A 15,981-nucleotide genomic window follows, 5' to 3' on the forward strand; every position below is an offset into this window, starting at 1 on the left:
ATTGTCTATGGGCGGTGATGGCCACTTACCATCAGGTGGCCCATTTGCTCGTCCACTTACGTATATCATAAAAAAGGTAATTACTATATGCATAATGAAATATAAAAAAATCATCAAGAAATTAATTATCTTCAAAGATTATAAATATTTCTTAAATTCACAATTCAACCGATAATATTTAATACAGCTGTTTAAATAATACATTTAATATATTTGTTAGTTTACTTGATGGTTTTGCTGTGAGGCCGTAGTTTTTGCCGCCTAATAGAAATATTTAGTATCGATGCGTTTCAATTTAAATAGTAAATAAGTGTCTAACTCTAATTAATAATCTAACCACAGGCATAACGGACATAACATCTTATTTCTCAAGATCAAGAAGAGAACTGCCATTATCTATGGTGTTAAGGTTCACTTAGCAAGTGACCTTAACTACTAGTAAGTCTAACTATCGATATTAAATAAAAAATATAAAACGTCATATATCCGGGTTTTGTGGTAAGCCATTTCCATCCACAAAGTACTTAGTAATCTTTTATTTAACATAAAAAAACCCTGCCGTTATTAATGCGTCCTTGTCACTATATAAAAATAAATGTCTCTACGTTTACGTTTTGTTCTCTTTGTGTTCCTAAACTATTGATTCGATTGTGAAGATGATTTTTGAGGTGTTCTGCATACCAGCGGGGGTTCCTGGCCTAAAGAAAACAAAATATGTTTGTTGATTGCGCCAATGAATGAAGATGGAGAAATGAGAAGAGTATTTTGCTCTTGAATAATGAATTTAATCAAATTAACATAACATTTTATGTAAATAATTTATATTATTATTTGACGTCCAAGTCTCCAAGCGCAATCTTCTTTTTTTTTAAAAATGACGTCTCGCCGTAATTAATTTTGTACACAGCAAGGAGGTTTTATTTGGCTCGAACATTTCTCCTTCAATATACCTAAACTTTTTTTTAAATCCTTGTTCTGTCCGAGCTAAGTCGGGGCATTTGGCTAGTATTTTTACAAATCACGATTTAGATCATTCTCGGTAATAAATAAACTATTTATATAGATGATCTTTCGAACCGAGATTGTTTACCGGTAAGTACATACGTATCTATCCGCAGAGCCGATACAGCCTTCGACATAAACGTGGATCCTAATCTAATATTCCGGGTTCAAACCTGGTTTAAAACTGCGTATTTATATTTTTAATTTGTGTTCTGTATGACTAAGGTTATCACATCCTAACTTCATTGGATTTGGTACATTTATATGTTTTTGTATGAAACCTACATTGAGGATTTTTTTCGAAATTGGACTTATTTTTGGGAACAAGATTTTTCATATTGTACCTTACAAAAAAATGTTTACATTTAACAAATCTGACATCGTATTTATTACATAAGTTATCTTATGTACAAAAATATACAAAAACGTGAGTACATATTATATGTAATGCAATGAGTTTAAACGGTAATTAAAACATCAATCAAGTTCGTCAGAGAAGATGTAACATTAAGACGCTCTGACACGTGCTACCGTGTGACAGACAGATCGATTTTAACGGTACATTTAATCTCAGTCATTAAATATTACGTAATAAATTATTCATTTGTTAAATATATTACGAAAAGTATGAAAGGATGATGGTCAATTTATGGTTCAAAAACGCAGAAGTAGCTACTGAATTTGACCGGTTCATCTCGATAGAATCTATTCCTATAACATATTTAAATTAACCTTGTAAAATGTAACTTCCACATAAACACAGGCACTGATATCAACATAGAGTGCCCAAAAATTCTGATTTTAATACTGCCTGGCAATAAAATGCAGGAACATTAAAATAACATAATTAAAATAATATGTAATTATATGTAACACCAACACGGACAGCAAGTCTTTAGAGAAATTATAATACATTAAAAATACCACAGTCACTTACACCGAGTTTCTAATAGGTTCTTCTCGATAGAATCTAAATTCCGAACCGGTGGTACCTTTACGTTAAATACAGTTGTGTAAAATGAAATGCTTGTAAAAGCATACTTGAATAAAATAGATTTCGATTTGCCATTCTGTCTAACTATCTATACATATAACAAAATTGGAGTGTCTGTTTGTAATATTAAAATAAACGCTTTTTACTGAATGTATGTATACACGGTACATGTACCAAAATTACCTTTTTTAATTTTTGTTTGTCTGTCTGTATGTCAGTTTGTTCCGGCTAATATCTGGAACGGATGGACCGATGTTGACGGGACTTTCACTGGCGGATAGCTGATGTAATAAGGAGTAACTTAGGCTACAACAATAACTTTTTTGTTAAATTCTAACGCGCACGAAGTCGCAGGTAGAGCTAGTTTTCAATAAAAGAGGTAACTAGTAGGAGGAGGTTGTTAATAAGTACCAGAAAAACAAGAGTAATGAGAAAGTCGGTTGAAGTCTACGATCCGTTTTATTTACTGATTACGTCATCACAATGATTTAATTATAAAAAAAAACGAATCCGATCAAATTTCGTGACTTAATTTTGATGCTTCGAATAGGAATGTTGAACTTTTGATATAATATATACATTTAATAAGGTCGTGACTGTATATAAAAGATCTTAGATTAACATAATGAGATATATAAGTCATATTTAATATAATAATAATGACACTTTCGTTGAACTATTAAACTATGATTTTCGACTTATTTGGATAAATAGTTGAGCTTCGCAGTTTTTTTGAAGTGACAAGCGCAACATATCCAGGCTGATAAGACTGCCCATACCCATCGGCTCACATGCACTATATATCCTGTATGATTCGTCCTTGAGATTTCCAACGTACCTAAAATCCTATCAAACGAATATCATGTAAATTTACATAAAAAATATGATCCTTAATCAGATTACGTCAGATCCAAACGTTAGTCAAAATATAACAGCATAATCACCTAACTTGGAATTATTTCAAGAATATTCTAGATTGTGAAAAAAAAAAGATTTAATTCGATTCGAAAACAAGGTTGTTCGTGTCACGGCGTCGTTACGTCAAAACACGCTTAGATAGATTGAGATTTGATGTACCATTTTTTTTTCACTGTAGTGAATGAATTTAATTTAAAAACCTTATTTTCAAAAATGGAACCTTTACATTTACTTAAATAAAAAATATAAGTTCGGAAATTAAAATACCAGACTTGAGAACTGGCTAAAGAAACTCTACAGGTATGATTGCGTAAAAAGGGACGGAATTGTGTAACGGAAAGCCGTTGAAGCGCACGCTGTTTAATTTAACCAATGAGCGCGCGCGGTACTGGAGTTGGCTGTCTGATGGTACCATTTGCCAAGAAGATATACTGTTAATTTTGTACCTATATAAATATTGCCGATGAGATGGAAAGTGTAATATATAAAATCAAACATATTTTATTCAAGTAAACTTTACAATAAAGCGTTTTTGAATCGTCAATATTTAAACACTACCACCGTTTCGGAAACTAGCCTCCAAGTTGAAGAAACGGCAAGAAACTCGCATAGTTGCTCTTCGAATAAACAGATTTATAATGCTGTTCACAATTATTGTTCAATCAGTCCTTTTTTTTTAAGAAGTATTATTTAAACGAATACAAAGATTGATTAACTTAGTCTTAATAACCTTTTGAAATTTGTTATATGGTAAATTGATCATATTTTCCGGTATCTTATTATATATGCGTATACCATTGCCCAATAACGTTCTCTGTGTCGATTCAAGTGGAAAACAGGGGTTACAAGTTTATTTCTTATTATATATAACATACATATGTGATTGTAGTAAAGCGAGTTTCCCGGCCTCTACTTTTCTGTTTTAGTATTTTTATATTTTTTTATATGCTAAAAATAGCTTTATTCATACTAAATTTCATCAAATTCGATTCAGTGGTTCACCCGTCTAAGCATAACAGACGAACAGACAGAGATACTTTAGTATTTATAATATTACTATATTGGTGTGTTAAAATGTACATTTTTAGGGAGTATTTTTCTATATTGCGTGTTGCAAGTGTAAATAAATATTTATTAATCCGTGTACTTACATATACCGGTCGTTTCGTCTTCTTCTTGTTAATGACAAGCGACATATGAAAGAAAGAGAGAAATCTATTTTTGAATTTACATTCGCCATAATTATTACCAACAAAAGAACAGATAATTAATGGCGTCCATTTGCATATATAATAATTTATTGGAGTTCAATGTATAATATATCCTGTAACAGTTATACATTTATGGGTTACTATTATTTAGTATGTACTAAGAAAAAAAACCGCCCGGACAGGGACTTGAACCCTGGACCCTTGGATTAAAAGTCCAATGCTCTACCGACTGAGCTATCCGGGCTCTATACCGGGCAACAAATCTATGGTTTTATAACATACACAATAACAATATTTAGCACTGTGTGCAGTGCCTGGATGGGACATTCTAGAATTTGTCTGATCCGTCTTGAATGGTGACTGACCCAACGTAAAAAGGTACCGCTCTCTGTCTAATATATTATAAATTATAATAATATATACTTCAAAGCGTGTTTTTATCTAATTTAATAATAAAAAATCATTGATTTACTAGAGTGTTCGTAATCAGATCGCACTTTTTATTTATTTGACGATATTAAATTAAAAGTTACCACGAACTCAGAATTTAGAACAATTTAGAACTTCTTTCCAACAATTAAATTACATTTATATACATATCATTTCAAATCTAACTTAATGCTAACTCTATAATATATTTTTTATCGAGTAATAAGTCTTATTAATGAATGTTCTTAGCATATTTTAATTAATTAATCGGTAAACTTAAAAATACTAAATATGAACGCATACTATTTCTTAAATACATCAAATGCTGTGATAAATTAACTTACCGCACGTTCCCCGTTATATCTCAAGAGCGTTTGTTTAATTATCTTCTGATATATAATAAAAAAATGACCCAAATCGCTAACTGTTAAACGCAATCTATACTAACATAATATTATAAAGAGGAAAACTTTGTTTGTTTGGTTGTAATGAATAGGCTCAAAAACTACTGGACCGATTTAAACTAATCTTTCAGCATTCGAAAGCTACAATATCCACGAGTAACATAGGCTAAATTTTATTTTGAGAAAAAAAGGGTTCCGTAAGATATTTGGGTTTTTCGGATTCAAGGTGTAAAAAATCAACCAAAAAAGTTACTTATTTTGCGTACGCTGCCTAAACTATAAAAGATAGAACCATAAAATGTTCAAATTAATTGTAGATCTTATAAATATCTACAAAAAAGTCCGCGACACACTTACCTATCTATGTCGAGTGAGGCACAACAACCATTTTTTTAATTTAATAATCTTGATTTTTTTTGGACTACATTTAAATGCATTTATTTTACTAATAAAGATATCCATGCGAGCGGAGCCGCGGGCGACCGCTATTAAACATATAAAAATATAATAAGCTTTGAATTTTCAAAAAATATGTACACCTACAGATTCGGTCGATTTACTCCTTAATTATATGTATAGAAAATAATTGTCGGTAAATAAATTTACAAAATCAAAAATCAAGTCATAATATAACTATTTACATCACACACACACATCTATGATCCGTATAGTGTTATAAAGTTTTCATAATTTAAAAGTTTAAAAAATTCATCTTCTTACTTCTATTTATTTAAAAAATATATATTTTGTATCTTTATGGGTTATTTTGATTTCCGTTTGAGATACGCAATCCTGTCACAAATCCGAAATCTACGCGGACGAAGCGCGACTTCGTCCGCAGAAGCTAGTTTTTATTAAAAGAAAAATATATTAATATTATAAAGTATGACAGACGCATGACAGTCATGTTAATTAAGTACTGTGTCATATATTATGTAGAAAATAAAATTATTTGTTAGGAAATTAGCATATTTACACAGATTATAATTCAGTTCTTTTACAATTATAATTCTAGTTCAATTTAAAATTTCACGGCCTTTGCGTGTGAATTAAAAATAAAGTGTCTATGTCAAATTACTAAACTCCAAAATATAACATTAGTTTTAAAATCCGAACATGATTTAAAAATAGATTCCTATTAAAATATAAAACAATTCCAACATAGAATCAGAATACAGGCACAAAGGATAATTCTAAAATTCAAACGTCGAATTTATTAGCTTGTATCAATTGATCAATTTACAAGCAATGTGCATAAACAAGCGTTAATTTTAAAATTAGAACATAAATTAAAGATGGCCGCTTGATCCAAATTTGACAAATCACCGCCAAGGTTTGCCCTATCACGACAAACGAGTTTTTGCTCATTACTAGACGTTTAATGTAATGACTGCTTTTGTAACTGCACTTTAACCACACTTGATATATTACGTATGGTAGGATCCCAGAATATATACATACTTATACAATTAATTATGAAACATTTGAATAACTACCGAGTTTCTCGGTAGAATGTACATTCCGAATCGATGGTAACTTTACACTTAAAATACATACTTCTCTAAAATGACATTTTACACGTTCGAGCCTACACATACTACGAGTATAAAGTTTATTGATTATTAATTTAGTATATGAAGTATTATTAATAGTAAAGTTACATGCTTCTGTGGGCAATGTTTATAATCTTTAAGAGGTACCGATAGTAACCCCACACCCCCTGTGCCTTATGTTTGCAGAGAAATGTTGGTCTGTTCAGCACAATGTCTCGTCCTGCATTGATTTATTAGACGTCAGAGGGTTTAAATATGGGTTAAATTAAAATTTATGTGCACGCATCGTTAAAAATATATATTTAAAAAGATATTCTGCAAAAACAAGGGTTCCCTTGATTTTATGTTACTTAATATTTTGATGTGACTAAAATAAACTTCTGATACATAGCTTAGGAGAAAAAAGATATCAATAAAAAAAAATGGAGGGTACTTTGCATATTTTATTGTATTATTTATAATCTATACTAATATTATAAATACGAAAGTGACTCTGTCTCTCTGCTGCTCTTTCAAGGTCAAAACACTGAGCGGAATTTGACGAAATTTGAAATGAAGCAAGTTTGAACTCGAAGGAAAGGCTTTATTCTTTATGCCTAACATCAGACGACTAACCCGAAAACAAGCAAAGCCGCGGGCGATAACTAGTGTTTATAATTCTTCTAAGCCGACCCGCGTTGAAGGAGCGTGGGCAAGGTCCTACGATGAGTCCAAGGAAAGGACAAAATGTAAGTTTACTTTTTATGTTATTTAAAAAAATGTAGGCCATCCCTGCGGGTCTCTAAAGTCGGCGGTATTTTTTCTAAGCCGGCGATAGTTTGTAAAAAATTACTAAGCATATAAGTTTCAGTTGCTTAGCCGTGAAAGCGTAAAAAATAACAAGTTACTTCCGCATTTATAATATTAGTACAGATAACGCTAAAAATTTAAATTAACGTGTGTGTTACGTATTTTATTTTAGTTTCTGTGTGTGACCGACATTCCTTTATTTTAGTTAGTTTACGCAAACATACTCCAGGAAGATAGCTTACGTTGATTTCCATTGAACCAAACAATAATGTGCATTTATCGGGAATGCTAAATTATTTCTAAAATGCGTGCAATTTAGAAATAAGTTACTTTCTTTACCATCATTATAGTGTATAAGCTTACATCGAGTAGGTTGTACATTAAGTTTAGTTGTAAAATAATTTTAATTAATTATTATTTTTTAAGTCTTCCGTGACCGACTGTCTAACCTGACTGTAGCTAACGTAACTAGTTTCAAATCACAACAATAAAAAAGTCACTTATAATAGAGAAAAAAAATCAATAAAAAATTTCATAACCGTAAATTATACAGTGGTATGATTTCAAAACGGATGACCACAAAGCCCTATTTTGTTTTATAAGCAAGTGTATTGTAATTAATGGACAATTCAGCATTTCTTTCGACATATACAGTTCAAGTTTCAACTGACAATGATTTACGTACAAGTTTGAGATAAATATTATATACATTCCCAGGTTTGAACCCTGCGACCTAAGATTAAGATCAATGTATCTTAGCTTCTGCGTATATCATAATTAATCTTTCGAAAAGCATTACAGTTCTTTTTTGCAATTGAGGTCAAGGCCTTGCTCCCATTTGAGTATTTGATACAGATTGTTATTATAAGTGTGAAAGTAGATCACTAAGTTTGTTTCCTCATCACGTCGAAACCACAAAACTAGATTTATGCCAAGTCCTAATTACGGGGCAATTTTGTTAATTAATTTATGTGAACTTTTATGTAGATTCTCAACGCTTTTTTTAAGTTAAAATCCTCTACGCATAGGTCGTTTGAAAGAGATCGTGATTTCGACAGCACCGCCTTTTGTAAATTTTTAATATTTGTTCCTTTTATGTATTAAAATTATAAATTTATTAATATAAGAATTGATAACATTAAGTGCTTAAATAATATACAAATATGAATTAAAAATAGTTACTGTATAAATCTTGACCGCGTGGAACGGTGGCAAGAATGCTAGCAGCATTTCCCCGTTGAATCGCAATTCCGATCCTCTGGGCTAAAAACGAACCAGCCCTCCTGTCACCAGTGGAGGCAATAAGGCGAGGTGTTATACTTTTGATGAAGCTTTTTGCACCATTACTCCAAGGGCCAAGTGTTTCGACAGCAAATGGGACAAAAAAGTAATTTGATAAAATAGATAGGAAGATGTCCAAATAAGCCACCTGAATTTGAAATCGCTCATAGACATTGGTGCTGTAATATATAATAAGTATTATCTACATCACCAATTCGCCACCAACCTTGGGAATTAAGATGGTATGGCTCATGTGCCTGTAATCATACTGGGTTACTTCAAACCGGAACACAATGATACTATGTATTGCTGTATGGCGTGATGGTATATAATAGGTGGTTCCTACCGAAACGGGTATGCAATACCGTTATACTTATTTCTACTAACCGATTGAGCTGAAATTTGAAATATAGTTATAATATGGTACCATGTAGTTGATGTCATGATGGGAGAGATTTCATTTGCCATTGAGGAGTGCTTCACCGAGCCACGAGCGGGGCATAGCACGGAGGACTGCGGATGTTTTATACACAACCCCGCTGCTGCTCCGATCCGTGTCGAGGACAGCCATCACAGTGGTTTTAGGGGATGGGAATCCCACAAAATCTGACCCCAACCCAAGTTGCCCGAGTACCTTTCTGAAGATCAATTGAGAAATCAAAAAATGTCATGATGGGGCCATGAGGTCCATAGGAGCTCCGCATCTGGTCAATGCCTCCGTTTATTTGGTCTTCTTGATTTTGTCTTGAAATTTACTTGATTTAGAAGTTTGCTCAAGATCTCACATTGAAGCCGAGAGGAATCAAACGGGTTCATTTAACCTTCGTCGTATTCAGCCTCACTTTTTTTTTTTTTTTAAATATTGGACAACATCACATACATTACTCTGATCCCAATGTAAGTAACTAAAGCACTTGTGTTATGGAAATCAGAAGTAACGTCGGTACCACAAACACCCAGACCCAAGACAATACAGAAAACTAATGAACTTTTTCTACGTCGACACGGTCGGGAATCCAACCTGGGAACCTCGGAGTGGCGTACCCATGAAAACCGGTGTACACACCATTCGACCACGGAGGTCGTCATTATTTCTACAAAGGTTTATTAAAATTATTTAATGATAATTCCGATACAAATGAATACCAACTCAATAACAATAAGCCTGTCGATAGCTATTAGTAAAATAAATACCTACCAACATCAGCGTAATGACTGCTATCAAAATTTCACTTTAGTTTGACGGATTTTATGACCTTTTAATGCATTTGAGGTCATTTCACGTAATTAACTATGAAAAATAGATATTTTTTTGCTCATATACATAATTATATATCTATTATTAAATATGTAATTATTTTTAAATATACAACAAGGAGAATTACCAAATATTTAAAATAAAAATATACTTTGTACTTACTTAAGTAAGCTTAAAGGAGGCGACGATGACTTTGTTGAATTGTATATTTTCCGTCAGGCCTTTTTTAATTTTTCGCTTTAAAAACACCCCATGTGAAGTGAGGGTAACGCATTTGTAGGATTCGCCGGTGCTGAGGACCCCTGGTGCGCCCCAGCTTACAAGAATACCTACTAAAAATTCAACGGTACTTATACCGTCCCCTCATTAAGCACGGGATAGCTTGCGAATTTCAATAAAAAATAACTATGGAAGTTTTATTTAATTCAATAAATTCGAAAACTAATTTCAGAATCAAGAAAATAGGGAGCACTACTTTTATTTCGTGGTAGGGCTTTGTGTAGGGTAGGTCGTCTGGGTAGGTACCACCCATATATTTTCCCGCTAAGCAGCAATACTTAGTATTCTTGTTCCGGTTTGAAGGGTGAGTAAGCCTGTGTAGCTACAGGCACAAGGGACATAACTTATATATATATATATATATATTAACTTCCAAGACTGGTGGTAAGATTATGTAAAGAAAGTATGTATTTCTGTTAGCGCTAATGTCTATGGGCGACGGTGACCACTTACCATCACGTGGACCAGTTGTCCATCCGCATACTTATACCATAAAAAATATTACCAGCCACAGCAGCGTCGCAAGGCATCGATCGCCTGTGGAGATATGTTTATTAACAGAAAATAAAAAGTCGAAAATTTCAATTCTAATTACACAAAGCTCTAAACGTGACTCGTAATTGGGATTCTAAAGATTCTAAAGTAAAATCGTCAATTGTAGATTCTATACGATCTTTCTTAATCTAATGATTTAATTCATATTCAATTGCAATTGTTTTAGAATCACGATCGTGATGCCGTATATTCTATGAATCGTCGCTTCTAATCTAACAATCACTGGTCGAAATACGAACATTGATTTCTAATTTTTTTTACATTAACGTTTGTAAAGAGTTACGTAAGGCACGAAGCAAATTAGTCATTATTTTTTATAATAATGATTTTTTATATGAATGAAAAATTATGACCTTTCCGATTTCTGCCAAAGCCGACAATCCCAAAAGAGACCAGCTAATTAAGCAAAATATATATAATAGGACATAAGTTCCTCAATATTCGCACTTTCTTAAAATCTGATGGGATGACAAATCTGACACGACCCGAGACGCAAGAATATAGCCAGTACACCAACAGGCAGTCGAAATTTCTGTAATGTTTTTAAGAAGACATTTGTTTTTTTGGACGCAATGTACCACGTCGCTTTTTTGTCTGTCTCACACCTTAAGCTCTAATATTAATCACTTTTTCTTCAAGGTGACACGCGCCTACGATGCTATCAAGTTACCTAAAGCCTCAACAAATGTCATATGACACCATTAATTTTGAGCGAAAATTATTTAAAATATAACACTGAAATTATCAGAATTACAGTCTGAAAATGTTCAAAAAACCGCCCGGACAGGGACTTGAACCCTGGACCCTTGGATTAAAAGTCCAATGCTCTACCGACTGAGCTATCCGGGCTATTAACGACTTGGGATATTTAGGGCTTAACGAGAAGACCGAGGCCAGTGTAAAAGCGAAGAAAATTACAAAACAATAGATAATTACACGAGATCTGATTGGTCGGTTATGTTTTTCACACATGAAGTTTTAAGAGACCGTAACATAAAACACAGTAATCATATTTAATGATGATTGTAAGAAAATCGAACCTTGTGCTCAATTTTTATAAGACGGAATAATCACCGAGCTAGTTTTAAGCCCAACTATATTTAATTTCATATATGAACTATAACTAACTACATCTTTATTGTAAGTACCAATATTTTATTACATTTAATTCAAAAACCATATTTTTCCAATTATTAATTATATAATAATAACAAAACTACTTGGTGGTAGGGCTTTGTGCAAACCCTAGTACCCTATGTAACCCTATGGTACCCACACCATCCACTCGTCATATATTATACCAAACAGCAATATTTCGTAACGTTGTTGTCCAGAACGAATTGTGAGTGAGCTGGTGTAACTACAGGCACAGGGACATAACATTTAAGGTCCAAAAAATCCAAAAAATTGGTAGCACCTGGGTGATATAGGGTGATGAATGATTAATATAACCTACTGTACCAATGTGTGTGTAAAGTTGAATGAGAAATTTCTCGTCCAAAGGTATTCATTAATAAATTACATATTATATATTTATATTACTAGCGACGGCTTAAGTAAGCGCAAAAAAATGTGTTTATTTATGCCATCATATTAGAAACCTCTAAAATTATCGATGTTTCTCTACTATATTATATATATATTATATATAAAAATTTTCCTTTTGAATCATTTTATCTATTAAAAGAAACCGCATCAAAATCCGATGTATGGTTTCAAAGATCTAAGTATATACAGGGACAGACGGACAGTGGGAAGCGTTTGTTTTTTATGCTATGCCCGACTTAATATGAGTAAAATTCATACATATACCCCTCTCTTTTTTTCCTTTTTAAGTTTAAATTTCCAAAAAAGCCTTCTTAGCGGATTTTTCGGGTATAAAATAAATCTACGTTCCATTCAGCTTTCTTAACAGTTGTTCCAGTGTCTTGATAGTCAATGAGGACAAACGATTTTATAAACATATAATATATGCTATATTATATATAGGGAGAAATAAAAGGTAGTCCAGACGTTACCACTAAATGTTTCTTGTGCTAAATGGTGCTTGTAATTATCGCGGATTGTTTAGGTAAAAATTGTTAGAGGATAAACTGATGTTTGATCATATCCTGCTTCATGTCTAACCTGGGTTTTTTTATGATATCGGTAGGCGGACGAGCAAATCGGCCCCCTAATGGTAAGTGGTCACCACCGCCCATAGACATTGGCGTTGTAAGAAATATAAACCATTCCTTACATCACCAATGCGCCACCAACCTTGGGAACTAAGACGTTACGTCCCTTGTGCCTGTAATTAAACTGGCTCACTCACCCTTCAAACCGGAACACAACAATACTAAGTACTGCTTTTTGGCGGTAGAATATCAGCCGATGAGTGGGTGGTACTTACCCAGACGGGCTTGCACAAAGCCCAAGTTAAATAAGAACATTAGTTTTGAAACAAGTTTCAACTTTCTTTATACTTGAGCAATGGTAACATTTGTTCTTTAATTTCCCAACCCTGGGAGCTGAAAGTACATGTGACTGCAAACGAGAACAAGACACTGGTGCTTAGAATCTCAAGCAATTATTAAAAAATGTAGTAATAGTTTCTCTGCGATCTCTTTTGTCTAACATTAGATTAGAATTTTGTTCGGTTATATCGGATAAATAAATTATAATTAAAGTAATCACTACACATTCGTCCTCAGCGAAATCGTATCAGTATAATAAAATCAACTTTTAAATGTGTTAATTGGAATTGTTGATATTAGTGGTAGGTTTTACTATTAATATGCAACTGTAATGATTTTTGAATTTTAGTTTGAGTGCTCATAAATACTGTTGACATGGGCGTCACAAATATTTTAAACAGATCGTTTGATATTTGTCATTCGTTAAATGACATTTCATTATAAGATTTTTACTTTGAGTGGTGTTTAAGGGCTGTTTATTTTCACTCTCAAATTTAAGTAATGCTTAAAATTTACTTTAGAATATGCGCTATTGTAAAGAAACGGCGTCTCAAGTAGTTGAGTTGGACTTAAATATTTAAAGTTCATTAATATGGTACATTAAAAATAAAAGAGATCTTACAATCGACCCTTGTGGAACGCCAATTTTCAACAAAAAATATAATAATAAGAGCTGATGAAGGTGTGAGTGATTTTTTCATACAATAAGTTTTAGTTTATAAAACCTCTTGTTTGTTTTTTAATTAATCGCGCTTAATTAATGAAAAATGTACTTGATTTGCTTGTCGAAGATTTGTAGAGCTATTCTGTATGAACATACTCGAAAAATAGCTTATCACTGTAAATCAGTTTTCATCATTTTTTTATTTTAATTCATCATTAGATATTCGAAGTGAGCTCTTATACTATATTTTTTAAAGTATAGTAACAATGCCTCACTATAAGGATAACTAACATTTCTATTTAGCCCTCCAAACAATAGGTCAAATGGTCATAATTGATCCTGCGACTTTTTACATCGCTAGATGTAAAACCAATACGCTATTGACGCAAAACTATAGAATTAGTAATAATTGTTTTCTTTGTAACAATCAAACAAAAGAAGGAAAACAAGTTGTAAATTGTTACAAGCTTTTTTTTTAAACCATTACACAGTTAAAATGCAAACAAATTGGACGAACGCAATATCTATGTATATTTGCAGATGCTCCATTAAAACCGAACAAGTCAAGGGCGTAGAGAGGAATTATTGTGTTTAGAACAATGAGTGGAAGACATTTGTCGGTATGTCGATGTTATCTTGTGTCGAAACTGTGGCCGGGTCGAAAACTGTAACCGAATTAAAGAAATGTATTGATTAATTAAATTTGACCTGTTTACATTTATCAGAACCATGATGGCCTAATGGTTAGAAAACGTGATTCTGAGTTTGCGAATAAACTCCAATGAATGGTTGATGTGTGTTTACAATTCATTCGCGCTCGGCGGAGAAGGAAAATTGTGAGGATACTCACATGTGGCGGACGTGAATGTGTCACGGGAGGAGGGAAAAGGGGAGGGCCCTTAGGCCAGCATTGTGATATTTACATCAGTTACTTAGCTATTTTTTACAGGACATAAGAATATAAGGCCGTATTCATAATATATATGTATATTATATAAATTATCAAAACAAACTCTGCAACTGACTAGTATGTAGTAACTCATCACGGTTACAACGCTGAATCGATTCGGATGAAATTTGGTGTTGAGATAGCTTGAGCCCCGGGCAAGGACACAATTTGATAAGACAACGACAGACGATAATAGAAAAAAACTCTCTATGCTTTAGTGCGGAATGTGGAAACCAGTTTTTTCGCTTGAGAAATGTTATATTCTCAAGCGAAAAAACGGGTTTTGGTTATAAACATGAATTGGTAACTTACAGCCTCCGTTATAAATATTGGTATTAGGATTATTACTGTATAAATCTTTGTACAGGAATTTATTAATTTTACCATATCAAAGGTTAACCTTAAAAATGTCAAGGGCATATGCTTTATGTTACGACGTAATTAGCTCTGCTCACCTCTTCTTGCTCTCATTATTTGTTCACACGTTTCTTTACAATAATCTATATTAATAATGTCGTGCAGGTCGTTTTTAAAAGCGTATAATCGATATATTAAATCCATAAAACTTTATTACATGACAGTTCAACGGGCGGCCATGTTTGACCTTTACGGGTGCGTTCAGAAAGTGTGTTCCAAATAATAATTTCGTGCAGGGGTACGGTAGACTCGATGGAAACTAGAACACAATAAATTATAGATCAACGTTTATGAAAAAGTTATATGTTATAGGAAAGTAAAGGATAAACCTTATTTGTTTAGTTTTATTTATAGAACCCATACGAAGTCGGGTTTTCATATAGTAAATGATTATTTATGTTAAGTTATGTTTAGGTTCTGTGTTAATATATCAAAATAAAACAGGTCACCACATCTCAAATCGTGAGCACCATTTAGCCGACAAATCTTTCTTGCAAGCAGACTGCAGCAGGGAATCAATCCGTTGGCACGCCCAAGGAGAATTGGCGTATATAAACAATTTCCAACAAAATGGGATCTTGAACGTCGATGATCGGAACTCCTCTGATTCTCCTCAAAGGGAGAGGAGGCCTTAGCCCAGCAATACGAAATTAACAGGCTGCTAATGTATGTAATGTATGCATTCATAATTAATTATACTTAAATAATAACGATCTACTTATTAGTTATAAAATAAAAATGATTAATATGATAAATATAATGTATGTAAAAAATATAACACTTATTCATAAATCTAAACAGTCACAATTTAAATTTGTAATA

The 15,981-nt window shown here is 32.8% G+C and overlaps 2 non-coding genes across 2 annotated transcripts; both read right to left on the reverse strand.

Moving 5' to 3' along the window:
• Positions 1-4,296: 4,296 nt before the first annotated feature.
• Trnak-uuu (transfer RNA lysine (anticodon UUU)) lies at positions 4,297-4,369 on the reverse strand. Its single transcript has one exon. It is a non-coding gene; the product is annotated as a tRNA-Lys (tRNA).
• Positions 4,370-11,449: 7,080 nt separating this feature from the next.
• Positions 11,450-11,522, reverse strand: Trnak-uuu (transfer RNA lysine (anticodon UUU)). Its single transcript has one exon. It is a non-coding gene; the product is annotated as a tRNA-Lys (tRNA).
• Positions 11,523-15,981: the final 4,459 nt, after the last annotated feature.

The sequence above is a fragment of the Vanessa tameamea genome, chromosome 27, assembly GCF_037043105.1.
Source record: "Vanessa tameamea isolate UH-Manoa-2023 chromosome 27, ilVanTame1 primary haplotype, whole genome shotgun sequence".
In the NCBI taxonomy this organism is placed as follows: Eukaryota; Metazoa; Arthropoda; class Insecta; order Lepidoptera; family Nymphalidae; genus Vanessa; species Vanessa tameamea.